Here is a 13,561-nt window from a genome sequence, read left to right as displayed (position 1 = left end):
TAGAGTTTATTATGAAAGTGTAACGAATCGATCGCTCGTTTTGAGCTTTTGCACTTTGATCGTCAGTTTTCGGGCATGACTTGCCCCGTGTGATGTATTATGACTTATGTTAATCGTTGATTTTGGTTTTTAGGGTAATCGAGACGAATTTGAAAGAACAATTCTCAGTTTGTAGCTTGAAATTTGAAAGGTTTGACCAAGATTTGACTTGTTGTATATGATCTCGGATCGAAATTTTTATGATTTGGTTAGCTCCACTATGTGATTTGAGACTTAGGAGCGTGATCGAAATACATTTTGGAAATCCGTGGAAGGTTTAGGCTTGAATGGCGAAATTGAGATTTCGGCATTTTTCCGGTTGTTAGGTGAGATTTTGATATAGAGGTTGGAATAAAATTCCGAAAGTTGCAGTAGTTCCGATGTGTCATTTGAGATGTGTGCGCAAAATTTCAGGTCATTCGGACGCGGTTTGGTTAGATATTTTATCAAAAGCGTAATCTAGTAGATTTTGGGATTCTTAGGCTTGAATCCAATACGAATTTGGTGTTTTAATGTCGTTTGAGGTATTTTGATGATCGGAACAAGTTTGAATAAGATATTGGGTCGTGTTTTTGCTTTTGGTTGAGGTCCCGGGGGCCTCGGGGTAATTTCGGATGGTTAGCGGGGAAATTGGAATTTGTGTTGCAGCTTCAGATTTGCTGCAAACCGTATATGCGGCGCCGCAGATGTGGGTGTTTCATCGCAGAAGCAAAAATGGGTCAAGTGAGCTAGACCGCAAAAGCGGCTAAAAGGATCGCATCTGCGAAAGCGCAGATACGGAAGAGGTTCGCAGATACGGCTTAGGCCGGTTTAATGAACTCCGCAGAAGTGGATGTGTTGACCGCATATACAGTACCGCAAAATCGGATTTTGGATCGCAGATGCTGTTATGTTTGGGCAGAATGTATATATGTCTTCCTTCGCGATTTTTGAAGGGTTTAACCATTTATGCACTCGGAAATGGGAGCTTTGGGCGATTTTGAAGAGAGGAATCAAATAGACTTCGTTGAGGTAAGGATTTTGGAATTAAAACACATTCCTACGGTAGAATTTCATGAATTAAGGCTGTAATTAATGGGTTAAAGGGCTAAAATGGAGGATTAGGGCTTGGGTTTAAAAAGGCCTTTAATGGAGGATTTGAGGGGTCATTTGAACTCCGATTTTGATGTTGTTGATATGTATGAACTCGTGAGGAGACGAGGAATCTAATGATGTGAAAATTTCTGAGTTTCAAGAAGTAGGCCTGGGGCTCAGCTTTTAGTAATTTCGGGATTTATGCCCGTTATTGATTGTTTTCACTTGGGCTTTGTTCCCTTAGCATATTTTGATGTTCTCGTTCTGATTTTGGATAGATTCGATGCGCATGGAGGCTAATTTGAGGGGAAAAGGTGTCGCGAGCTAGAAACTTAGCCGATTCGAGGTGAGTAATGATTGTAAATGATGCTCCGAGGGTTTGAAACCCCGGATTGCTGCTATATTGAGGTGAGGCACGCGTTTGACAACGAGCGTGGGGTCGTGCACCATTGGGGATTGTGACTTGGTTTGTCCCGATTGTTGATTTTATCGCGTATTTGATTGAAACTTATTTGTTATCATCATGTTTTGGGTTGATTGTCATATTTGGGCCTCGTGCCAACTATTTGAACCCTTCGTGGATTTTTATCACTATTGCCTCACTGTTTTGACTTATTACTTGAACTCAGTCATGCTATTTTCCATTGTTTTACTACTCAGCCATTTTTACTCAGTTTTGAGACTTAAATGATATTTTAAATGATGTTTTGGGCTGAGAAATACTGTTTTACTAATGCCTGAGGGGCTTGTGATGATTTTCGGATTGAGTGCGGTCGAGGGCCAGATGTGAGGATACACTAATACTGATATGAGGCCGAGGGCCTGAGATACATATATACGCCACGAGGTGGCTTGATTGACAAGAGGCCGATGCCCTAGATTTGATGCTACGAGATGGCTTGATATTGCGCTTGGGCCGTAAGGGGCCCCTCTTGGAGTCTGTACACCCCCAATAAGTGCGGGTACCCATTGTGATATGAGATATAGCCCGAGGGGCTGATATTGTTCTATGTGATAGCCCGAGGGGCTGGTATTGTTCTATGTGATAGCCCGAGGAGTTGGTATTGTTCTATGTGATTTGCCCGAGGAGTTGGTACCGTTCTATGTGATTGCCTGAGGGGCTGTTATTGTTCTGAGATATTTCCCGAGGGGCGGAGTTGTTGACATTGTGCCCGAGGGGCGAACCTTCATGTGTTTATCTTTCATATTTACTTGTCATTTACCTGTTAAACTATGGAATTTGTGCCCGAGGGACGAATTTTTATGCTTATCTGCAGTAATTGTCTTGCGTTCATTTGCGCAACCGTTGGAAATTCATTTTCAAAGAAGTTTAAACTGAGCTAAGAGGTTTTAAGAGATTTTACAGCTTCACTGTTTTCTTACTGGTTTTTGAACTGCTTCTATACAGCATCTTGATATGCTTTACGTGATTTCTTGCCTTCAGTCTTTATTTACATTTGTTACTCACTGAGTTGGAGTACTCACTTTACTCCTTGCACCTTGTGTGCAGATTCAGGTATTTCTACACCCGGCAGCGGGTTTTGGCTTATCGGAGCCAGAGTCATCGGAGCTTAGCAAGGTAGCCGTCGGCGTTCGCGGCATTGCTTTTCTCCCTCTTTACTTCATTAGTATGTGTTTTGTACACTCCAGACCTTCAGTTGTATTTAGACCTTAGTAGATGCTTCTGACTTGTGACACCCCGGTTAGGGCTGTGTCGGGTATATTTCCGCATTGTTATCGATATTTTTCATTGTTTGGTATTATTAATCATGTTTAGATTGTCTTTATGTTGAATAACTGTTTTGAAAAGCGAACTGGGTATAACTGGCTGGCCTTGTCTTCAAGAAAGGCGTCATCACGATCGGGTTTGGGGTTAGGGTCGTGACAGAAAGACTCCATTTCGTAGAATTTTCACAATGTGCACAAGAATGACAATATAAGAGTCAATTGATTTTGTAGTCCATTACTAACTTGTATTTAATTTTATGACCCCATCTCTTTTTTTATACATAAGAGATTTGCTTTTACACATGGAAAATCTATCATTTATAAGTAAGAGATCTAAAAAAGACATTTTCTTAAATTCAACATTGTAAAAAGCCACGAAGGGCTAAAACCCCACAATTATACTCATCTCAAGTTTAAAATGCTCTGTCAATTAGCCCAAAATTTGAGAGGTAAAGTATAGGGGCAGCTCGGTGCACTAAGCTCCCGCTATGCGTGATATCCAAGAAAGTGCCGGATCACAAGGGTTTATAGTACGCAACCTTACTTTGCATTTCTGCAAGAGTTTGTTTCCACGGCTTGAACCCGTGACATCCTGATTACATGTCAGCAACTTTACCAGTTACCAGCAACCCGCAAGAGGCAAAGTAATAATTAAAAAGTTAAAAAAGTATATACTGCCGCAGCTGAATCGACATTTTAAGTTTTACTTTTAACTAATTGGAACTACAATTATCTGAATTAGTTAAATAGGGTAATTCATGCTAACGTTGACGTGTCACAATTAAAATTTTCTTCTTTTGATTTAAATAATAAAGTTGTGCAGTTATATCTACTACCAAAACTTAAATTCAGTGATATTTATGAGAATCTTCCGCGTGATAGGTACAAATCTCTGCGTTTCCTTTCCTTTTTTATTTATGTAATTAAAATTTCTCTCTCTGTATATATATATATAAAAGACTACTGCATCTAATCTGATCAAGGGCTTGAGCAACAAACTCAACTTTGGCTCCTGGTCGTCCCCTAAATTTGTGGTGTTATTAAGCTAATAAAATGACTAACTTTGTTAAAAGTTTATTCTTCAAACTAGTGAAATTGACGCGCGAATGCGATTGTTAAAGAAAAGAATAAAAAAGAGTTAAAGAGATGAACATGAGTAACGAGTGATGCATTAAAAGTAAAATTAGGAACTTATAAATAGAAATGTAAAAATAAAATCAACTAATAAGTTCCATTACAATCTAATATAAGAATAGTACACAAATTTGTATAGAATAACACGACTCAAAAGATTGCCGTACGTATACCAGCAATTAAAGGAGCAAGGTTTTGACTTGGTTATGATTTATGAATCAGTTGGCAAGCAATGCTTCTAATGTAACTTGATGTCTTTTCTTTTGCGTCTTGAGGAAAGAAAGATAGGAGTAACAAATAAATAAATAAATAATATTAATTCTTGCACAAAAACAAAATAATAAAAAGCTCATCAGTAATATTTAGAAATTATGCTCTTCACATGCATGAAGGTAATTAGATATATTTAGTATAGAAAATATGAGAGAGCAAAGATAAGCATTGTCATAAATGGTCGCAATATCAATTTTTAGAAATTGAGTTGGAAAGTGTTTGATCCCGGTAGCATATTACACCAATATTTTTTCCCATATTGATTCGCCCCTAGTTCTTGGGTAATCACATACCAACTAAAGTCAACTAGTATTAGTATCCGCTCGATGCGCGGATAATCAAAAAGAATGATCTACACCGTAAAGTTTAATATGTTAGTGTTAATACCATCTTTACAACCAAACATTAAAAATATTTTAAGACTCCAGTAAAACTTTCATTCCATCTCCTAGTAAATGTTATATAAAAAATAATTATACTATAATGGAAGGTAATATATGAATAAGAACATATAGCATTCTGCTAGAGAGATAGGGCGCTAGCCCGGGTACATAAGTATAAGGTCCATCAGTGCACACAATTATTCTGTTATTATCTCCTGCCCGTTTAACTACTCCTCGAGACATTTCTGCTGATGGGCCCTTGAACAATTTGTTTGATATGAATGTTCCACGAAAAATAATATAATGATGCTATAAAATTTGCTTGATACGAAACATGTGCTTAAGGGAATATTTTTGTAGCAATTGCTCATGATATATTGCAGTGCATTTTTCAAAAGTTGTCCTCTGTATTGAGGCAATGATGAAGGAACATGAATTATGTCAAACATTAGCTCAGAATCAAAATGTATGCGGCAATGCATATGCAAAACTGATTTCCCGCTAAGGCTCTCTCTTTATTATTGTCTGGCATTTGTGGTAATTGAAACTTTTTACTCTTTCTATCATTCCACATGCTTTGTCTATTAGCCTAACATTGTCTAAAGTCAAAGTTGAGGCAGAAAAGGGACAGGTCAATTGTGGAGAGCTGATAAATTCAGCTATTCAAATCATAGATGAAGCCGGTGGAAGGGTTGATTATGCTGAGGTGAGAACTTAAACAATAATAATATATTTCATATGGATATAAACAATAGAATACCAACTGGGAACTCAATTTGTTCCTAATATCAAAAATTGATGGAACCCCTATAATTTTCAGTTTCAATTTATGCTTGTTGGTCTTAATTTTCAGATTGTTTGGTCTAACCACAAAGTTTTTCATAACGTACAATCTCATTTCATGTATTTTTATTTTGAAAATACGCATAACAGCTCTTCCAATAATTACATGAATTCGATCTCCCTAAAATAAAAATGTGGAAAGAAATTTAAGTTAGTAATGCGCATAAGTTGGTGAAAATACATCACAACTCGAAAAAAATAACAATATGTAAAAGAGTATGCACCTTTTCATCTTGAATAATTAATTCAATTGAATTAGAATTTTCTGGTTTCTCGCGATCTGGAATGTGCCATAATTTAACAACACAAACCTTCAAATTCCAACTCATTTTGGACATTGATATTTCGCTGATATAGTTATAGTTTGGAGCCATATTAAGGAAGTTTGTGTGGAAGCTAAACCCTAAGCAATGTAGATAAGCCAACCCTAAAGAAAAGTTGCTTAAATAAAGATTTTTAAGGAAAGACTATCATAGTATGAATTTTTATGTATATGAGATCCTAATATTTTAAAAAGGCATGTGTAAATCAATTTGTATGTGTGAGTTCTGAATAAATGATACGAATCTTTCATTTTTTAGTTTTTGGCATTTTTTTTAATTTTCAACATTTTTTTGTGGTTAATTAAAATTTGTTAACCGCCAAACCTTAATTTTTCTTGTCTTTTTCCTTTGTCCTCTTGTTCGTTTTTTAATACTATTTTCTTTAATATAATATAAATGTAAGATACAAAATGTTTATTTAATTATTTAATTCTTAAAAAAGAATACCTACCATAACTGAATTATACATAAAATTTAATTAAAGATACCTATAATAATGTATATTGTTCGCAAATAAGGTCAGATACAAAGCTTGTACTAAATATAGAATTACTATTTCAACTTAAAATTAATGTGTAAGATACAAAACGAAATTTTAATTGATTCTTTTTCAAAAAAGGATACCTACCATAATTGAATTATACACAATATTTAATAAAGATACCAAAACTCATAAATAAAAAATGTTTATTTAATTATTTCTTTCTTAGAAACTGAATTATACACAAAATTTAATTAAAGATACCTATAATAATATATATGATACCTATATTAATGTATATTGTTCGCAAATAAGGTTAGATACAAAGTTTGTACTAAATAGAAAATTATTATTTCAACTTATAATTAATGTGTAAGATACAAAACGAAATTTTAGTTGATTCTTTCTCAAAAAAGGATACCTACCATAACTGAATTATACACAAATTTAAATAAAGATACTTATAGCTATAATATATTTGTTTGTTCAATGAAAGTTACATCCCTCTTTGTGTACGTCCAACAGATTCTCAAAAAGAGAACATTTTTAGTTTAAATGTTTAAATAATTGGCTTTGATTTATTAAAGAATGAAATTCAATTTACAAAAAATCTTGGACTACTACTTTCATTAAATAATTTTCCATTTATAATTCAAATTTTTTTTATTGTCTTAAAATTGCCAAGTGGTTTCATTTTAGATTGTCACTTGGCTTAGCCACATTGCAAACTACTCTTCTTTTAATATAATATAGATAGATAGATTACATATAATCGAAATACTTTCATATTTAAAACTAAATTGTAATTATAATTTTTCCCTAAATATAAAAAGATATGTCACTTTACTATTTTATCATAAAACTACTGATATTCTTAATAATTGTTATTATTATATTACATTGCCATAAGCAAATGAAACTTTTATATTTATATTGTCGCTCACTGTAATATTTAAATTAAATAATAATTTTGATTCTTCCAAAATATAAGTAGATACGCGAGTTTACTATTTTATCATTAGATTACTAATATTCTCAATTCAATTAGTGCCACTAACTGGGAAAGTTTCCTTCCAGGAACAAATTCAAATTAAATTCCTAAACATACGAAAAATAAAACTCAAATTAAATTCATTCATAAAATACCTATCTTAGATCAGATGGTCACCTTCATTTATGTAATTTTGCTCAAATTCATGTAGAAATCTCATTGATTAATTTATTTATTTTTTTTGATAAAATATTTTATCTTTCCATTATGAATTCAAATTTTTTATATAGATTTTTCCTAATTCTTATTAGGTTTTTGATCTAAAAGTGCCAAATGTTTTTTTCTAAAGCACCACTTGACTTAATCACAATACTGACTATTCTCCTTTCAACATAATATAAATATAAATATTATAACCCGCGCATACGAGATTAGTATTAAAGAATATTAATTATTTTAAACTATGATTTATCTTTTAATATATTAATATCACATTAATATAATTATAATTGTCATCCAACTTCTTAATACATTATTTTATTAATTAAACCTATATGAAATTAAAGAAAAATAAATAGTCATCGTATAACCTTTTTTGTTTCTTATTTTGCTTTTTATAATATCTATTATTTAGTATTATTATTGTATTAATGATATAATATATTATTAGCACGCTTTGCTTAATATCATTATCCACTATTCCTTTTAGTATAGCATAAATATTTCTTACTTCTTATAAATTTTTAAAATTTTATTTATTGTCCATAATTCTTTATTTTTCTGAATTTATAAATAATATTTTTTTTATTACTTAAGTAGTTTATTATATTTATTTAAAGTATTGATATCCTCATATTATCTCTACTTCCACTATTATATATTTTTCTGTTGTAACATTATACTTAGTTTTCTCCATTTTGAATTTTTCATATAATCGAAATACTTTCGTATTAAAACTAAATTGTAATTTTGAAATTTTCCTAAAGCTTACCATTTGGAAATCTCGTTGATTAGTTTAAAAAAAACATTAAGTATTTTATCTTTCCATCGTCAATTCAAAAAATTTGTATAGATTCTCATTGGATTTTGTCTCAAAATTTATTAGATCTTGTTTTAAATTTATTTAGATTTTGTCTGAAAAGCGCCAAGCATCATACTCTCAACACGCCACTTGGCTTAATCTCATGCTTCACTACCCTCCTTTTAATATAATACTAGTATTAGTACTCGCGCGATGCGCGAACATTCGAGTTGTGATTTGGATTATTTGAATTATGTATAAATAACTCTAAAATATAAACCTTCCAGATAAAATTTATTGATAATCATTACATATTAATTAAGAAGCAAGACATGAAACCATTTCGCAATTCTCATAGTGGATAACCTGTTTTCTTTTTCTATATTTATATAATTCAATAGGTTAATTTTAGTACTTGAATTTCGTTTCGTTATCATATCTAATTTCTCTTAATCCTTATTAGATTTATCTAAATCTATTTAGATTATGTCCGAAAAGTGCCAAGTGACATTTTCTCAATACGCCACTTGGCTTAATGTCATGCTCTAAATTCAAATTATTTCAATTTATTAATAACATTTTTAAATATTTTATATTTACTATATTTTATTTTTTAAACTAATTTTTTATATTAATATTATTACATTATCTCTAACTTATTGTTATTATTTAATATTTAATATTTTTAAAATTTTAATTATTAGACTTGATGTGACCGTATCCGCGCTATGACCTTTTTATCATAATAGATATAAAAAACAAAACTTTCTCAACTCAACTTTAAATAAGATTTATCCTTATTTTTTCTTTGTGATGAAGTTTTTGATTTTCTCTATTTGTTTTTTTTTGTTATTATATTACTAAATACTTAATAGTATTACATTATCATGTGGCTCTTTATTAGCTTGTTTGTATTTAATATCCACCTTTACCATACACATTTTAATATATACATATAATAGTTAAAAATTATTTTAGTAGTAACTTTGACTCTATTGCTCATATTCTAAACTATGATTTTTCTTATCATAATTTAATTTTTTAAAAATCTCAAATTCAAATAAGTCTTATCTTTCTATTTATTAAATTCGGAAAAGGGCCAAATATGTCTCTGTACCCCTAGTTATACTTTGAGTCCATATATACTCCTGTCGTTATATTATTGGTTCAAATATACCTCTTTTCCGTTAAGTTTGTCCAAAGTGGACATCCAATCCTATGTGACACTTACATTTAATGAGGTGGATGCCACATGGTTTTCCACCTCAGCGTCCCTAATCTATTTTATCCCTCTTCTATTTTCTTTTCCACCAGTAAAGTTTTCTTCCCCTCCACCACTATTGCCACAATTACCGCTACCATGAAAATATTGTATTTCAAATTTTAGTCTTGTATATATGGATAAGGGGCGCTGAGATGGCATGTCATGTGGCATCTACCTCATTAAATATAAGTACCACATAGGATTTGTTATCTACTTTGGACAAACTTAACAGAAGAAGGATATATTTGAACCAATATTATTACGGTAGGGGTATATTTCGACCCAAAGTATAACGAAGGGTATATTTAAACTTTTTCTCATACTACAGGGTTATATTTGGCCCTTTACTGTATTAAATTGGAACGTATTTTCAAATAATTATCTTATGTTTTCAAACTTAAACTAAATGTACTGAATTCAGATATTAATCATTAAAAATTATTTTTTTATTTGTTTGAAAACATTATATCTAATTGTTGTAATGTTATTTTCACTATCATTTTATTTCTCTATGTAATGTTTCTAAAATATAAAAAAATGGATCATGTGATTAGTGAATAAATTGTAGGAATCCTTAATTTTGAAAAGCTTTCAGAATGTACTTACTGTAAATATAAGAGGTAATATTAATTGATATTGACCAAACTAAAGCAATGTTATTAATCTGATTTTTTAAGAACTTAAGTTTAATTGGATGAAAATCCAATTAATAAATGTACATGCAGACAGATTCCATAAAATTTCATCCAATGTACAAGCAAACAGATTCCATAAAATAAGCTCATTTCATTTTATGGTCCAAAGTTACCATTTCAAAATTTCAATGAAAAGATTTAGATTATCAATTCAAAATCTTTATATAGATTCTCATTAAATTTTTCTCAAATTTTTGTCCTAAAAGTGCCAAGTGGCATTTTATCAATACACCACTTGGCTTAATATCATGCTTCACTACTCTCCTTTTAATATAACTAATTTTCAGCTTCAGTATGGCATTGCACGTGGCTATCTAACTCTTGACCCGATAGTTTAAGGAAGATTATCTGTTTAGTGGATCATTAGACTCACTCTTTACTTCTAAAGTTGGTGAACGGTGAACCTCACTTCTTATTCAGTGTGCCTTTATGGGTTATCCAGACTTTCCTTTTTTGTCAGTTGTCTGAAATCTGCAGTCATGTTCCATGAGCTTGGTAATGGGTGTATTTCAGTTCGATTTAAGACTGGAGTTGTATATGTTAACTCCATCATAGTACTTTATATCACTCACAAGAGCTAGCTATACTCAAGGTTGTAATGTTAGCTAGTATGAAACACAACATTCGCGTGGTCAATTAGCCCACTAGGTACTATGTCGCGGTCTTACAGAATTGGGTGCTGACGAGAATAATGAAGCATAAATAAAGCAATTTGCACCCCAGCATCTATCTCAAACAAAATTACCGATAGGGGGCTGACAATAGTAGCTTGACGTCCTTCCCATCAATGAAGGTCAAGATAAGCTAATATGAAGGGCTTCAAACAACTGTTTTTGGCTTCTTACTTCTTATAGGTAAATCTTGTGAACAGCATGTCTAAATTCAACTGCTAATAGGATTTTTTTTATCTTTCAGCCATTAAAGCGAAAAGTTGACAGAAGAGGCCCTGGGCGAAGACTTTAGAAAGAGTGAAGAGCGAATGCTTCAAAATACTAAAAATCAGAAAAGTTCGAGGAGGAAAGTGATTGGAGGTAATAAACAGTTGAAAACGAAACATCACTAAAATGAACTCACCACCAATAAAACACTAATTAAAGTCAACAAATACAGAAAGTATTCATTTAACAAACTATATCGCAGCATAATAACCAGATCATATCAGGATGTTCACAGCTTTAGCTCCCCCCGCCTCCACCATTTTCAGCTGCCAAATCTCCAACGAGGATTTCATCTCGTGCATGACAAAGTATTATAGAAGCAAATCCAAATGGTTGCTCAAGCTATGATATTGGTTAAATTGTGAATAATGTCAGAGACAGCAAAAAACAAAGGAGCAACAGATGGAGTTACCTCTTCGCACGTTTCGGATCAATAAGAGCGAGCTCAGCAAGCTTTGCTGCGGACATGGCTTTCTTAGTCTCAGCTGAAGATGGATCTTCTCCTCCTGACATAAGCATCTCCGGCTTGATTATAGTTGAACCATCCATGGACTGACTATGCTGATGTCTGACTCTTGGCTTTTCACTAACAGCGGCAGAAACATTGTCAGTCCTTGAAGCTGTAAAACCCATCGCTGGAGCTTGCAATGAGCCCGAAGATGACTCACCCACTTGGAATGAAGAAGTAGCAGATGAAGAGTTAAATTATCCATATCAAGATACATAGAGAGGAAATCCTCCTCAGTCTCATCAGACAAAGACGGTCCATCCAGTCCACCAACAACACCAAGATCACTATCGAAACTTATATCATCAGGAAGTGTAAGAATCTCCGAATGGGCACGTCGATGACCCAAATTCTTAGGTGGGTTATCTGGCATTCGACTAATATCATGACTAAATTGGTTTGCTTTTAGTTCTGAAGCAGGTACAGGCCCTAAAGGAGGTAAATTAGATGATCCAGATGGCTCAGACTTTACACTATAACTACTCCCGGAAGGCAAAAAGAGCGAATAGTTTCCTGATGGAGGCAATAAACCCCCTACACACTTCTCTTTATCCATACTTAATAATCTTGAAACATAATAGCTCCGAATATGCAATCTTGAATACAAATAGCAAGAAACCCTCAAGTTGAAAATTACAACTCACAAGACAGAGCTTGCATTTTTCAACATAACTGAAAGATGGGTATTCAAATATTTACCAAAAAAGTTACTAAAAATTAGCAGAAACCCCTGTAATCCACAATTTTTTCAATAATCATTCTCCTGTAAAATGCACCCTGCAAAATGGAAAATTGTGAAATAAAGATTGGAGTTTTAGAAAGCATAAATGTTAGTACTATTTTGAAAGAATATGCCCTAGAATTCAATGTTTTCAATGGTTTTTTTAGGAATTTTTGCACACGCCAAAAAGAGAGGAACAACAGAAAGGGAAAATGAGCATTTTTAAAACCATAAAAAAAAAAAGGATAAAAATCAGCATAAAGGAAAGGGTAATTTTCTTACACGGTTTCTGGTTTAGCTTTTAAGATAAGATCTCCAGAAAAGGGAAATAAACAAACGGAATCCACAGCAGCTGTTGAAATGGCGCGTGTGTGAGAGAGAGAGAGCTCGGGGAAACTTCGGGGAGACGATATATAAGCAGGGTATTCCGAGGGAGACAGAGAGTGTGTGTGTGCCCGTCGTGACGAGGAGGAAGTGTGTAAAAATTAGAAGTATTAGTTTGATTGATTAAACTTTTAGAATGTAATTCTCGAGAATCTTGGTGTCTAGAATTAAAAGTGTGTGCAACATACCAAATATATATTTAGATTCCTAAAATGCTTATTAAATAGAAAAGTGCTCCCGAATGCCGATCATAATTTTTTTAATTTCATAGACAAGATCTTTAATTAAAAGTGGCGGGATTATATATACCTCACCATAATTCTTACCATGCTAACTAGTATTAGTACACGCGCGATGCGCGGATATAAATCATGTTAAACTGTGATGTTGGTTATTTGAATCATGTGCAAATAACCTTAAAATATAAACCTCTCAGATAAAAATTATATAACATTAGATATTAATTATTAAGTAGGATATGAAATTATTGTTCAAATCTCGTAGTGCACAACCTATTTTGTTTTTTATTTGTAGCAACCTAACTACTTGATTTTAGTACTTGCACTTCGTTTTGCTGTCAGTATCAAAGAATACTAAACATATCATGTTGCGATCTGTCTTGTTTGAGCACATTAGATCATATTATTTTAACAAACTTCTTACTATCACTTTGTTTTTATCTAAAAGTTAAATATGTCTTATTCATCACATTATTTTTATTCAAATTCTTTTTTTTATTTTTTCTTATAGTTATTGTATTA

The 13,561-nt window shown here is 32.4% G+C and overlaps 1 pseudogene; it reads right to left on the bottom strand.

The window, feature by feature from the left end:
• Window positions 1-11,286: 11,286 nt before the first annotated feature.
• LOC104210856 (probable transcription factor PosF21) lies at window positions 11,287-12,885 on the bottom strand (annotated as a pseudogene).
• Window positions 12,886-13,561: the final 676 nt, after the last annotated feature.

The sequence above is a fragment of the Nicotiana sylvestris genome, chromosome 1, assembly GCF_000393655.2.
Source record: "Nicotiana sylvestris chromosome 1, ASM39365v2, whole genome shotgun sequence".
NCBI lineage: Eukaryota > Viridiplantae > Streptophyta > Magnoliopsida > Solanales > Solanaceae > Nicotiana > Nicotiana sylvestris.
Note: the sequence above shows the minus strand (reverse complement) of the source record. Positions and strands in the feature narration are given on the sequence as shown.